Raw genomic sequence first — 14,443 nt, forward strand, 5'->3', positions numbered from 1 at the left:
GAATCACTCACCCCTGACACATGGACTTGATGCTCATCCAACTCAACATGGACGTCAGAGTCGTCATCAAGGCTGGACTCATAGGCAGCCAGAGACAAGATGGACTGTAGCACTTGGGGGTTTTCGTGGCCTACTACCCCACTACCCCCACTAGTGCCGGGTTGATGTAGGGGTAACAACCATGTGTCTGGCATGACAACACCATCCTCCGTCTCCATTGCGTCATCACCTGAAAAATAGAGAGAAAAAAGGTCACTACACATGTCAGAAGCACACAACACACACACACACCGACAGCAAACGCATCAGGCAGACATGTGACACACAACATATAACCTGGCATGCATGCTGGGTCAACTTTGAATTGCTTCTGTGATCAGACCTGTTGAAAGGTGGCAGTTTACATGGAAGTGGGTCTATGCAGTGCATGTACAAGGACTCCATGGTGTGTGCCAGGAAATGTGAAGGCAGTGCAATGTCAAAGTCAGACATCACGTGCATTGTGCATTCAATGTGTACCATATCTAGAAGCCAAGCACCCCTCCACCCCAGGACCAAAGCAGGGATGCCTAGCATGTTATCAAAAGGCTGACCATACACCTGTGTATTGACAGGCAGTGTTGACTGGCATCAACAGCTTAATGTGATTCAAGTGACAACACTGCAAATGATGGTGGGACAGTAAGCAGGACACATGATGAAAACTCTGGATTCCGCCCATGTGTGAAGAAGACACAACAACAGTCACACAGAGTCATTGGCCATTGAACAGGCTGAGGCCTGTGAGCCACACAGATTGTCAGACCCTAAACATGTATGCAACGCAGGACTGAGCCACAGTTGACATGGGAAGACTGATGAGATGGCAGGCAATGTATGTAACCACGGACTTGTTTTACAGTGATCATCCAGTCGAGGACACATAGGGGCATGCGTGCAATGCACATTGAGCATGAATGGGCACTCATGTCCCTGCGGGACATCTGACCTATGCACAGTACAAGTGAGATACCCTGCATCAAGTACTAAGGCTGTACCACACGGCATATGTTTTGCAGATTCTACGCTGGAAGTTAGCATCTACACAGGATGCATGAACAAGAAAGTACACATTGGCAATATTGAAGAACACCAGTGCAAAGGTGGAACTGGGGTGCAGAGTGGCGGAGGAGGGGCAAGGGAGCATGCCTACATGAGGTCCCTGCATGCAGGCATAGGAGACATGCATGACAGAAGTATTGCATTACTTACACATCAGAACCATGTACACGTCACATGTAGCGGCAATCATGCACAACACATCCCACAAGTGAAACACACACGTCCTCAACAAACAAGCATCAACACTCACTGGACTGGGCAGCAAAGTCCAGCATCTCTCCCACTCCTTCGACCAATTCAGGTGGTATGAACTCCGCAACGAGTGCCTCATGCGGAGTGAGCTCTTCCTCGTCTGGTGCAGCCCCACCGCCAGTCACCAGAGTCAAGTTGTAATTAGGTTCGGTGGATTGAGCCAAGGGAGTGGCAGGTGGAGGGATGACCAAAGGCCTGACTTGTGTCAGTGGCAGCTGGGTGCCCACTAATGGACCCTGCGCAGCAACATCGGCTGTGGCAGGGTCATTGACCGCAATGGTCCTGGTTGGCAGACTCACAACCGGGGTGCTGTTGGGTGCATCTGCCCCTGCACTTGCCAACACCTGGCTGTTCGGGGCAGCAGATGACATGACTGCCCCAGGGACACGTGTCTTGGCCTGAGCAGCCTGGCCTGCCCCTATGGTTTCCCTCCTGGCCTGTTGGAGATCTACCAAGGGCTCCTCAAGTGCCAACGCAGCCTGCGCTGGCAGACCCCGAGCCTGGGTGGCGGTGTGCACAGCTGCACCTGCAGCTACCACTACCCTTGGGCCCGTGGCAGTCGATGGAACGGACTGCCGGGTCACACGGGCGCCAGAGCCAGATGCAGAAGCTGCATCCCCCGGAACCACAGGGGGTGGTGGCATGACTGCACTGACACATGGCACAACATTGTGCTCAAGTGGCGCACCCCTGCCTCTTCCCCCTCTGTGGCCGCCCTGGACACCCTGGAGTCCCCCTACTCCCTGGTCACCACGGCCACATCCCCGACCACGCCCGCCACGAGGAGGACGCCCAGCTGAGGCGCCCCTCACCTTTGGTGGCCTCCCAACCATGGCACAGATGTAGTAGTGCCGGCACAGATGGAGTGGTGCCAATGGGAGGTGTACACCACAATTGACCTGGGCAATCGGGGTGAAGGGGGTGGGAAGCAAGATGTTAACAGCCCCCCTGCACCTGCAAGGCTGTATGTGACCCCGGTGATGTAGTGACGGGTCACGCAACGCTCAGGCACCCCAAAACTGCAGTAAAACCATGCACGCAACCCTGCAGCCTACGTGCATGCATTCAACCTCCCGCAGTACGCGGTGGCACCCAGTAACACGAATAACGCGTACGCGTGGGACACGCAGGCTCCTATGACATCAAAAATGGGTGCGATACACAGGGGCACCCGCAGTGGGAAAAAGAGCGTGTGCGACTCACCGTCTGACTAGCGCGATGCAGAAAAACAAGCATAGCCAACACCCCCGCCAAAAGAAGAGATACCTCCTTGATAGCTGTGAAGTTGTGATGGCGCGCGAAACAACAGGAAGCAGCAACACACGTCGGTCTCCACGAAAGGCACGTACAGCGAACTGCTGGGCCCGCTCACCTTTAACCCGTGCTGAGGGAAACGCATGCGCGCGTCACGTCACTTACGCGCATGGGCCTTCTGTCCAATGAAATTGCGCATGCGTGCAGACGCGCTTACGCGCTAAGGGCCTTTCCTCAAATTACATGCTGATGTGCAGAATTTTCACGTGCCAAATCACTCCGTATCAAGCTGGCCACGCATAAGTACATGGAAGACCACGCTCCTGCCCAGAAGGCCGAATTACTGCCCCCCTGAGCCCCGAGCACGCTCCCACCTGCCATCTGCTGCTGCCTGACTGCCTGCTGCCCACGTGCCCTGCCATTTGCTGCCTGCACATCAGCCAGGGGTGCTGTTGCTGTTACCACCCCTGCTGTAACCGAAGACTCCCGACTGGGATTCCATCGCTCCACAGCCCAGCTCCAGGGCCCAGTTGCCCACCCACTCCTGCCTCTGGGGTTGTCATGTCGGGCACTGCAACATCTGGCACCACTGACAACCCCCGGCCAGAGAGGCAGAGGGGCACCAGCTTCAGTGCCAGGGAAGTTGGTGTCCTGGTGGAGCAAGTCCTGGGGCAGTATGATGCCCTGTTTGGAAGTTCCTGCGCTGACAAGGAAGGACGGACTCGGATCTGGACTGACATTGTGACTGCCATCAACGCAGAGGGGGTGGCAGTCCGCGACTTCCAACATGTCAAGAAGCGCTGGGAGGACTTCAGGTCCAGGACCCTGAACAAGGCCCAGGACCCTGAACAAGGCCCGGCGCCTCTTGAAGGCAGCAGATGCTAAGGGGTGCCGGGGCCACTTGTCGGAAGATCAGATGAGGGTCCTGGAACGCATATCCCCAGCGCTCCACGTCCATGTCCTTGAGAGGCAGACCTGTCTGGAGTCGAGCGGTAAGTGTACATGCATCATGATTGTGAGCTGTGCGTGTGGTGATGTTTCAGTAGTGTTCAGGTTGCACATCTGTTTGTATGGGGTCGAGTATGGGTGGGGGTGTACAGGGCCGTGAGGCTAACACATGCGAGGGCTGTAATGTGTGAGACATGGATGGTGCTTGTGTGTGTAGGCTTGCATGCCAAATGCAGTTGTGTGGGCACACATGTTTGGATGAATGTGTATGTAAGTAGACATGTTCGTGATGTCACACATGTATGTTGTTTTCGGCTGCATGTGTCAGCACTGTGTACATGTGCATTTGTGTGTATTTGACAAGGGTGCAACAGTGATGCAACATGGAAGCATGTGACAGCGGGATGTGGAAGCCTGATTGGCAGATGTGACATGGATGCCCATCTCAACACTGTGACACTTGGTAGAGGTGTACACATGCATGCAAGTGTGGTGGTGTGTGTACATGTGTAGTGCACTTCCTGTGTTGCATGTGATGTCTGGCTCAGCTTTGCCTGCTCATGCTGTTGTATGTGTATGGATGGTGCTGGCAGTTGCGATATGGCTGTGGTATGGCTCATGTGTGCGAGTTGAAATGACATGTTTGTTGTGGATTGTGATGGCATGTCTGAGGCTTGCCAATGCCACTCATGTACAACTGTCATGTGTGTATGTGTCCATTGTACAGTGCCCTGATGCCTGTGTTTTATTTCTCCCTGTCTGCAGCGTCAACTGATGAAGAGGGCGGAGAAGGTGCTGTGGAGCACAGCGGCGGGGATCCCACCACCAGCCAGAGATGCAAGGCTCGGCTCCCCTCCCATGTTGTCATCTCGTCGGGGAGTGAGAAGTTCGCTGCCGCGTCCCAGGCCGCAGCTGCCAGGGGGAGGTCCAAGAGGCGGAGGTTGGAGTTGGACTCCTCGGCAGCAGAAGGGGCAGCTGGGACCCCACAGGGCCCAACGGGGGAAGATGGCACAGAGTCATCCAGGTTGGTGGGGGGTTTGGTGGAGGAGGAGGCCGTGCAAGCAACAGAGACGGGGTCTGGAGGTGGGGATCCCACTGGTGCTAGTGGTGCAGTGCAGGACCAGGGACAGGAGGAAGCACAGGCCGCCGCGGAGGTGCCTGTGTGCAATCCTGTCTCTGATCCTGTCCCTGCATCATCTTGCACCAGCAGGGATGCCTACGTCCAGACCCGTTTTCAGGCAGGGGATGAGCTAACGACAACTGGCCTTCCTCTGCCTTGCGGACGTGGCTATCCTGTCATGATCTCTGCTTCCAAAAGGTCAGGGTTTTCCCAACTCCCTTGGAAGCAGATCCATAACCCAGGTTCCGAGTGCCAACCAGTCCCAATTGGGACCTTTTGGACCCAGTCCTGGCGCCAGTTGCACCAGGCTCATAAATATGCCCAGTCCCAGCGCTGGAAGCGCCGGGCTCATAATGCTTGGGTGGACTTACCTGCAGCAGACCATGCTGCTTACTTGCCTGCCAGTTGAGCCTCTGATCCTCTTCTGTTTGGAACTACTTTTCCTGTTGGGTGGGGCAGGAGCCACTCCCTAGATTCAGAACACTGGAACTCTTCTGGAAAGCAGGAACTCTTTTCTTACCTAGGCGTGGCTGTGGAAGGAGACACCTAAGCACTACAGGAGACTATTTAAACCACACCCGATGGATGAATCTTGCTTTGCGTTATTCTGCATCCTCTGCAGCAGAACGCTCATCGTGTCTTCTGCATCTGATCCTGGGCCTAAGGAAAAAGGCTTACCATCCTGAATCCAGTCTTCAGCAACACCTATAAAGACAAGAAAGAACAGGTTAGCATTACGGTCTTCAGTGACAGCTCTTCACTTACCTGGTCCATCGGCTGTCACCAACGCCTTGCGCTGCATTCCGGCATCTGAAAGACAAAGGCTTACCTACTCTTCGTGCGCTCCGGAGGTCTTCACACTGCATTCCGGCATCTGAAAGACAAAAGCTTACCAACTCTTTGCACGCTCCGGAGGCCTTCGGCGCTGCATCCCGCATCTGAAAGACAAAACAAGGTGCGTTTAAAGACATTGGGGAACTTTAATACTCACGTGCCATTACTCCTTTCCACATCTAACCCAGTGGGTATTCCGGCACCCTGCAGCCGCTCCGAACTTGTACCTGCAAAATAAAAAGACAGTTAGAGCGCATCGTGAAGCAGGCAACAAGCGCTTACTTACGTGCTTCCAGGCGCTTCATTCATCATCTCCATCTTCAACTCACTTCAGCCCGTCATCCGCCATCGCCGGAACCCTGCAAAACAAGAAACATCATTACTAAAGACTTTAAAGACATTAGAATTACTCGAAACTTACCGTTCGTGCAGTAAACGACGGACAGCAGTCCTCTGAAGTCAAGAGGCCTGCTCCCCTTATCCAGTGAAGAAACTGGTTACAGCACCCTGCCCCGAGGCAGATGGAGAGCACGGCGTTCACTTACCTAAGGTGAGAGCGTTAACCTTTGGGGTTCTACAGGAGAAGAGAAAGGGAAGAAGAGAGAGACATTCAATAACCCAGTTCCTTAATCCCATATTTTCTATCTGCAGACATCTTACCCTTCAAGTCAGACATACAGTGCACAGAGGTCCAGCCCAAAGAGCCAGCCGTGTGTTACACATCACCTTTGAAGATACGGTATACGCCCAGTCAAGACCGGCGCCTCTACGGGAATCAGGTGAGCGTTACATATCCGGGTCCGGGATGAGCTTGTCCCGACTGGTGTGGCGTTGCGTCAACGGGCCATGCGACGTGACCTGCAGTCTTTTCATGAGGAGACTGCACGTCATCTCGAATGGCTCGTTGACCGCGTCAGCCTACTGGGACAGGTCACCCAGGCCGGATTCCTCCATTTGATGGGGCTTGCTATGACCCCCTCCTCAACTGAACCCCCTATGCTCCAGTCATCCTCTGTGCCATCTTCCCACCCATCAGTCACCTTGGTGCCCTGTGGAGCTGCCTCTAACGGTGCGGCCAGGCTGATGGAGGAGGCATCCCTGCCACAGTCGGGAGTCGGACGTCCAGCAGGGGTGGCCACATCAACAACTGCACCCCAGCCGGCGGAGGACGTGCAGGCAGGAGGAGGCAGTGCACGGGCAGAGGCACGGCAGCAGCAGCAACGTGGTGGGAGCCATGAAGGCTCGGGGCCTTCAACATCGGAGGGGCAGGCATCGGCCGGAGGGCAGGAGGACCCAGGACAGAGAGTGTCTTCCGTGTGGCAGCGGTTGGGCCACACCATAGATGCGGAGCGGCAGCGGGCGGAAGAGGCATGGCTCACAATGGTCAGGGCGGAGAACTCCATGCGGAGGGCCCTGAGGTGGGCCGAGTGCCTCAAGGCAATCCGCAGGGGGTTGGAGGTGGACACATCGACGGCCCTGCGGACCCTCGGGGCCATGGAGGAGGACAGCCTCCGGGACATTGAGCAGGAGTTTGATGATGCCCTGGCCCGGGACATCCAAAAGTGAGCCGTCAGACTAGCCCGCTGCCCTTGTACATAGTTATGTAGTTAGTGTTAGGTTTCCTTTGTTTTTGAATTTATTTTGGACCTTTTGGACAATGGGCCACATTTTTGTATATAGTTTTTTTTTTATTAGTTAGTGTTGTTAGATAGGTTTCATTTCTTTTGTTGGGATAATGGACCCTGGCTTGTTCGTCTGTACATAGTTCACTGTTGGATTTTCTTTTTCTTTCTCAATTTACCCATGGAGCAATGGCTTTCAATTATAATTTTCCATTGGATTTTCTTTTGTGGACTGTGACTTTGGACACCATTCCTTTGGATTATGATTTTTGGTTTTGCTTTTTTTCACGGACATGCATCTTTTCATTTTTGTACATTCCCATTTCTGTTTCTTTATTTTTGATTCAAATTATGTTTCCTTCAATACATATTTTTTGATCGAACTTCAATGTGTAGTATCCTCTCATTGGTTTAATGCATATGATGATATGGGTTTTGAGATTCACTGACAACCATTGGGTGTATGTGAGGGACATGTGTTTGTTTCCAAACTTGCAATTGGTGTTCTGTCATGTTATTGCCATTTCTGAGTGGGTGGATGCAATACTCGGGTGGGTGTTTTGCATTTGGAGGCTGACCATAGGGACCAGGGATCTAGATTGTGATGACATGTTGGCTGGGGAACATGAGTTGGACATGGGTGGGGGCCTGCTGGCCGGTACCCCACAGTGCTGGGGGGTGGGGGTGATAGGGGACAGGAGTGGGGGCCTGCTGGCAGGTGCCCCACAGTACTGGGGGGTGGGGGTGATAGGGGACAGGAGTGGGGGCCTGCTGGCAGGTGCCCCACAGTGCTGGGGGTGGGGGTGATAGGGGACATGGGTGATATGATATGATATGATATGGTATTTGTAACGCGCCTATACACAAGTGTTTCAAGGCGCGACGAGGCAGGGAGGGAGGGAAACAAGGGGAAGACAGACAAACGATCCTACTAGGCCAGGTGTCATTCAGATCGGGCAAGTGCAGAGGTAAGGGGAAAAGGGGAAAGTGCAGGGGGAGGAGGTGGGGGGGAAAGTGCAGTACACGGTAAGTAGCCTAATAAAATAATAAATAATAAATAAAAGGGCCAGCTGGTGGCAAGTGCGAGTTAAGTGCAGAGCAAGTGCTAGGAAGGGGGCTGTAGGGATACAGTGACAGTCCCACAGTGCAGGGGGAGCCAGGGAGGCAGTGCAAGTGGAGAGTGGCTGGGCCCTGGACCGAGGTCCCTGAGAGTGGCCAAGATGCAGGTTTAGTGCAGAATTTCAGTGGGGAGTTAGCAGGTTTAGCAGGGGAGAGGGAGAGAGAAGGCAGAAGCGAAGAGGAAGGTTTTGAGGTGCTTCCGGAACCGGAGATGGTTCTCCTCAAGTTTCAGGGAGGCAGGAAGGCTGTTCCAGAGGGAGGCCCCTGCTGCGGAGAGAGATCTACCCCCAGCTCGTTGCTTCGAGAAGCGGCTGACCATGAGGGACTTGGAGACGGATGAGCGAAGGGCTCGTGAAGGAAGATATTTAGGAAGAGAGAGTTGAAGGTATTTAGGCCCCAGGCCCCAGAAGGCCTTGTGGACAATGCAGAGGGTTTTGAACTTAATCCTCGCAGCCACTGGGAGCCAGTGAAGAGATTTCAGTCCTGGAGAGATACGGTCCCTGGGCTTGAGGCCAAGGACAAGTCTCGCAGTTCTGTTCTGGATAAGTTGCAGAGGGCGGAGAGTGGAGGCAGGCAGATTAAGATAGAGGCTGTTACAGTAATCCAGCCTTGAGAGAACCAGGGCTCGGGAGACAGTGAGCTTCTGGGGGAAGGAGAGGAAGGGAAGAATACCTCTGAGGAGATGCAGCTGGTAGTGTGACTTCTTAGAGACGTCAGATATATGAGGAGAGAAGGAGAGTGTGGAGTCGAAGATGACCCCAAGGTTTTTAGCCTTGCAGGTAGGGGCAGGAAGGGGGCCAAGGGAGGCCGGCCAGAGAGCTGCAGGGAAGGAGGGAGTGGGTGTGCCGATGAGTAGAATCTCAGTCTTACTGGCGTTAAGGCAGAGGTCATTGGCGGCACACCATTCCTGGATAGCAGACAGACAGTCGGAGATGAGGGAAGAAGAGGAGGAGGCCGAGGGTAGCCTGAAAATGAGCTGGGTATCGTCCGCATAGCACTGGAAGTGGGGGCAGAGAGCGGCGATGCGGTGGGCAAGGAGTGCCAGATACTGGTTGAAAAGCCAGGGAGAGAGGTTGGATCCCTGGGGGACACCACAGGTGGAGAAAAAGATGTCGGAGAGGAAGGAGCCCATTTGGACCTGGGAGGGTCGACCGGAAAGGAAAGAGGTCAGCCATGCCAGAGCCTGACCAGTGATACCCAGGTTATCACGGAGACGGTTGAGCAGGATGGAATGGTTGACAGTGTCAAAGGCAGAGGAGAGATCGAGCAGAATGAGAACACAGGGAGTGTTGGAATCGAGGTTCAGGAGCAGGTCCTCACGGATGTTCAGGAGAGCAGTTTCCGTGCTTCTGGCCGCTCTGAAGCCGGATTGATGGTCATGAAGGTTACCAACATATTCAGCATGGAGGTTAAGCTGGGAGATGGCCAGTTTCTCCAGGAGCTTGCCCAGGAAGGGAGTAATGGAGATTGGGCGATAGTTGGCCGGGCAGGAGGGGTCGGAAGAGGGTTTCTTGAGGAGGGGGTGCACAAGGGAGTGCTTGAGGGGGGATGGGAAGACTCCAGAGGCGAATGAGTGGTTGCAAAAGTCAGCCAGGGCAGGAGCCAGGGAGTCGATGTGGTCCTTGATGGTTTTGGAGGAACAGGGGTGAACCTGTTTAGACGAGGCTTTCATAGATCGGACTTGTCTGGAAACCTCATCAGCAGAAAAAGGTGGAAAAGCAGAGAAGGAGGGCGGAGGGGCGGCTGCAAGAGAGCAAGAGGAAGAGCCGGGAAGAGAGGGAGGGAGGTGAGAGGAGGAGAGCGAGGACAGGATGTCCTGAGTTTTTGAGATGAAGTGCGAGGCCAGTGCAGTGCAAAGGGCCTGGGAGGGGAGAGGAGAGGTAGAGACTGCAGCAGGGTTGGCCAGCTCCTTGCAGATTTTAAAGAGTTCGGCCGAGTTGTTAGATGCCTCAGAGATGCGGGCTTGGATAAGGGCTCTCTTCTTGGTGAGAACGGAGAGCCGGTATTGCCTTTGGAGCAGGCGGCAGGCCAGTTTGTCAGAGGATGAACATGAAGCACGCCATTTCCTCTCTGCCACCCTGCACTTGCGTTTTAGGGTGACGAGATCCGAGTCATACCTGGAGTTACATTTGGCTTTGGGCTTCAGGCGTATTCTCATGACGGGGGCAAGGATATCGAGAGTATCAGATATAGAGGAATAGAGCATGGAGAGGGCTGTGTCAGGGTGGGAGTCAGCCGAGGGGGGAGAAGGGGGCGAGAAGGTAGCAGCGAAAGCCTCAACTGACACGCGCTTCATGGGTCGGATGACCGAGAAGGTGGGAGGCAGTGAAGAGGGTGGCTTTGCCTGTGGGTTAGGGAGGGAGAGGTAGGAGGATAGGAGAAAGTGATCGCTCCAGGAGAGAGGAGTGGAGAGAGGGAGGGAGAGGGGAAGGTCAGAAGAGATCAGAGCATCAAGAGTGTGCCCTGCAGAGTGAGTAGGCCCAGACGGGAGAATAGAGAGTGAGAGAGAGTTGCAGAGTTCGCGAAAGAGACCAGTGGGGGGACAGGAGGCATCGAGGTGGATGTTGAAGTCACTGAGAAAGAGGAGTTGGGTGGTTGAGGACAGGGGTGAGGAGGAGAGGTCAGCCCACTCAGAGAGGAAGGAGGAAATTTGACCAGGTGGCCGATAGATAGTGGCCACGGTAAGGGAATGGCTAGGAGAGAGAGAGAGTCGGCAGACAAGACATTCAAAAGAGGAGTAGGTCTGCGTAGGAGTGACAGTGGCAGGAATCCACTCAGGGAAGATAAGGGCAACACCACCCCCTGAACGGTTAGGCCTGGGCACGGAGAGGATCTTGTAGCCATCAGGTAGGAGTGTGTCGAAGCTGGTGGCAGAGCTGGCAGTGAACCAAGTCTCAGTGAGACCGAGGACGTCGAGGTCCAGTTCCTCAAGAAGGCGACAGATATCAGAGGAGTGCTTGATGGCAGAGCGAGAATTTAGAGTGGCAATGTGGAGAAGGTTGCCACCCTTGAAAAACTTCCGGGGAGGGGTACAGATCAGAGGTACGCCCTGCTGAGGTGTTGGAGAAGGAGTTGAAGAGGGAGCAAGAGAAGGGGCAGGGAGGGAGGGGAGAGGCAAGGTAGCCGAGGACAGAGGAGGGGGGACAGCGGGAGCGGAGAGGAAGTTGATGAGGCATGGGAAGCGTCTATCAAAGAGGTGAAGGTTGGCCTGAGGGCCTTGGACCAAGACGGTCCCGTTAGCATAGACATTAATGATGGCTTTAGAGGAGTGGAAAGGGGCCAAGAGGACATCCCAACGGGTGCCACCATTAATGGGAGAGGTGGAGAAAGGAGAGAGCACAGCGACCATGTGAAGGGTCCATAGTTCAGGTGAAGGCACGAAAAAGAGAATGTCAGTGAGAGTTTCCTTGGAGCAGGCGCTCGTGTAGGTGTCAGCGATAGGGAGGCCTGGGTTGGAGACCAGGATGTCCTTTTTAAACTTTTTCCTACCGGATTTAGTGAGGAGAGCAGGATAGTCAATGGAGAAGCAGTTAGAGTAGATAGGCGAGATAGAGAGCACCATGGAGTAAGAGGGGAGGCGGACGACACGAGTATGCAGACAGGAAGTGAGTGGAGGGCACTAGTTTACCACAATGCAGAGCAAACAGTAATGCGTAGTAGGTCAGGGCCACCTAAGTTTGAGAATCCTGCGAGGGGAGAAAAAGCACCCTAGTTGAACACAATGCAGAGCAAACAGTAATGCTTAGTAGGTCAGGGCCACCTAAGTTTGAGAATCCTGCGAGGGGAGAAAAAGCACCCTAGTTGAACACAATGCAGAGCAAACAGTAATGCTTAGTAGGTCAGGGCCACCTAAGTTTGAGAATCCTGCGAGGGGAGAAAAAGCACCCTAGTTGAACACAATGCAGAGCAAACAGTAATGCTTAGTAGGTCAGGGCCACCTAAGTATGAGAATCCTGCGAGGGGAGAAAAAGCACCCTAGTTGAACACAATGCAGAGCAAACAGTAATGCTTAGTAGGTCAGGGCCACCTAAGTATGAGAATCCTGCGAGGGGAGAAAAAGCACCCTAGTTGAACACAATGCAGAGCAAACAGTAATGCGTAGTAGGTCAGGGCCACCTAAGTTTGAGAATCCTGCGAGGGGAGAAAAAGCACCCTAGTTGAACACAATGCAGAGCAAACAGTAATGCTTAGTAGGTCAGGGCCACCTAAGTTTGAGAATCCTGCAAGGGGAGAAAAAGCACCCTAGTTGAACACAATGCAGAGCAAACAGTAATGCTTAGTAGGTCAGGGCCACCTGCTGGCAGGTGCCCCACAGTGCTGGGGGGTGGGGGTGATAGGGGAACATGAGTTGGACATGGGTGGGGGCCTGCTGGCAGGTGTCCCACAGTGCTGGGGGTGCAGGGGAACATGAGTTGGACATGGGTGGGGGCCTGCTGGCAGGTGCCCCACAGTGCTTGGGGGTGGGGGTGCAGGGGAACATGAGTTGGACATGGGTGGGGGCCTGCTGGCAGGTGTCCCACAGTGCTGGGGGGTGGGGGTGATAGGGGACAGGAGTGGGGGCCTGCTGGCAGGTGCCCCACAGTGCTGGGGGGTGGGGGTGATAGGGGACAGGAGTGAGGGCCTGCTGGCAGGTGCCCCACAGTGCTGGACGGTGGAGGTGATAGGGGAACATGAGTTGGACATGGGAGGGGGCCTGCTGGCAGGTGCCCCACAGTTCTGGGGGGTGGGGGTGCAGGGGAACATGAGTTGGACATGGGTGGGGGCCTGCTGGCAGGTGCCCCACAGTGCTGGGGGGTGGGGGTGATAGGGGACAGGAGTTGGGGCCTGCTGGCAGGTGCCCCACAGTGCTGGGGGGTGGGGGTGATAGGGGACAGGAGTGGGGGCCTGCTGGCAGGTCCCCCACAGTGCTGGGGGGTAGGGGTGATAGGGGAACATGAGTTGGACATGGGTGGGGGCCTGCTGGCAGGTGCCCCACAGTGCTGGGGGGGGTGGGGGTGCAGGGGACCATGAGTTGGACATGGCTGGGGGCCTGCTGGCAGGTGCCCCACAGTGCTGGAGGGTGGGGGTGATAGGGGAACATGAGTTGGACATGGGTGTGGGCCTGGTGGAGGTTGCCCCTGGTGGCTGGGGGTGCAGGGGGACATGCGTTGAAGCTTCCCTCGCACCCCAAGATACACGTACCCAGGACATTCGCATGTGAAACTTCCCACGCACCCCGAAATACACGTAGCCAGGACATTCGCGTGTGGAACTTCCCGCGCACCCCTGATATACTTGTACCCTGCTGATATCGCGTGTGGAACTTCCAGCGCACCCCGAAATACACGTAGCCAGGACATTCGTGTGTGGAACTTCCCGCGCACCGCTGATATACATGTACCCTGCTGATATTGCATGTGGCACTTCCCGCGCACCCCAAAATACACGTAGCCAGGACATTCATGTGTGGAACTTCAAGCGCACCCCTGAAATACACGTACCCTGCTGAAATCGCGTGTGGAACTTCCCGCGCACCCCAAGATACACGTACCCAGGACTTTCGCGTGTGAAACTTCCCACGCACTCCGAAATACACGTAGCCAGGACATTCACGTGTGGAACTTCCCGCGCACCCCTGATATACATGTACCCTGCTGATATCGCGTGTGAAACTTCCCACGCACCCCAAGATACACGTAGCCAGGACATTCGCGTGTGGAACTTCCAGCGCACCCCTGGAATACACGTACCCCGCTGATATCGCGTGTGGAACTTCCCGCGCACCCCGAAATACACATAGCCAGGACATTCGCGTGTGAAACTTCCCACGCACCCCGAAATACACGTACCCAGGACATTCGCGTGTGGAACTTCCAGCGCACCCCTGGAATACACGTACCCTGCTGATATTGCGCGTGGAACTTCCAGCGCACCCCAAAATACACGTAGCCAGGACATTCGCATGTGGAACTTCAAGCGCACCCCTGAAATACACGTACCCAGCTGAAATGATGTGAGGTACTTCCCGCGCACCCCAGTGATACACGTAGCCCGCTTACCGTGCTGGTACAGGGTTAGCACAGCCCTTTGCGCTGGATTGGGGATTTTGATGGCTTTTCCCTGTGCGAGAGGCGTTCTTGGGGGCGTAACTGGCGCTGCTGCAGGGTCGCTGCGCCATTGTGCGCCACGGCTGGTTTTGGTAGCTGGAATCCAT

This window comes from Ambystoma mexicanum, chromosome 1q (assembly GCF_040938575.1).
Source record: "Ambystoma mexicanum isolate Mex_15411 chromosome 1q, UKY_AmexF1_1, whole genome shotgun sequence".
Classification (NCBI taxonomy): domain Eukaryota; kingdom Metazoa; phylum Chordata; class Amphibia; order Caudata; family Ambystomatidae; genus Ambystoma; species Ambystoma mexicanum.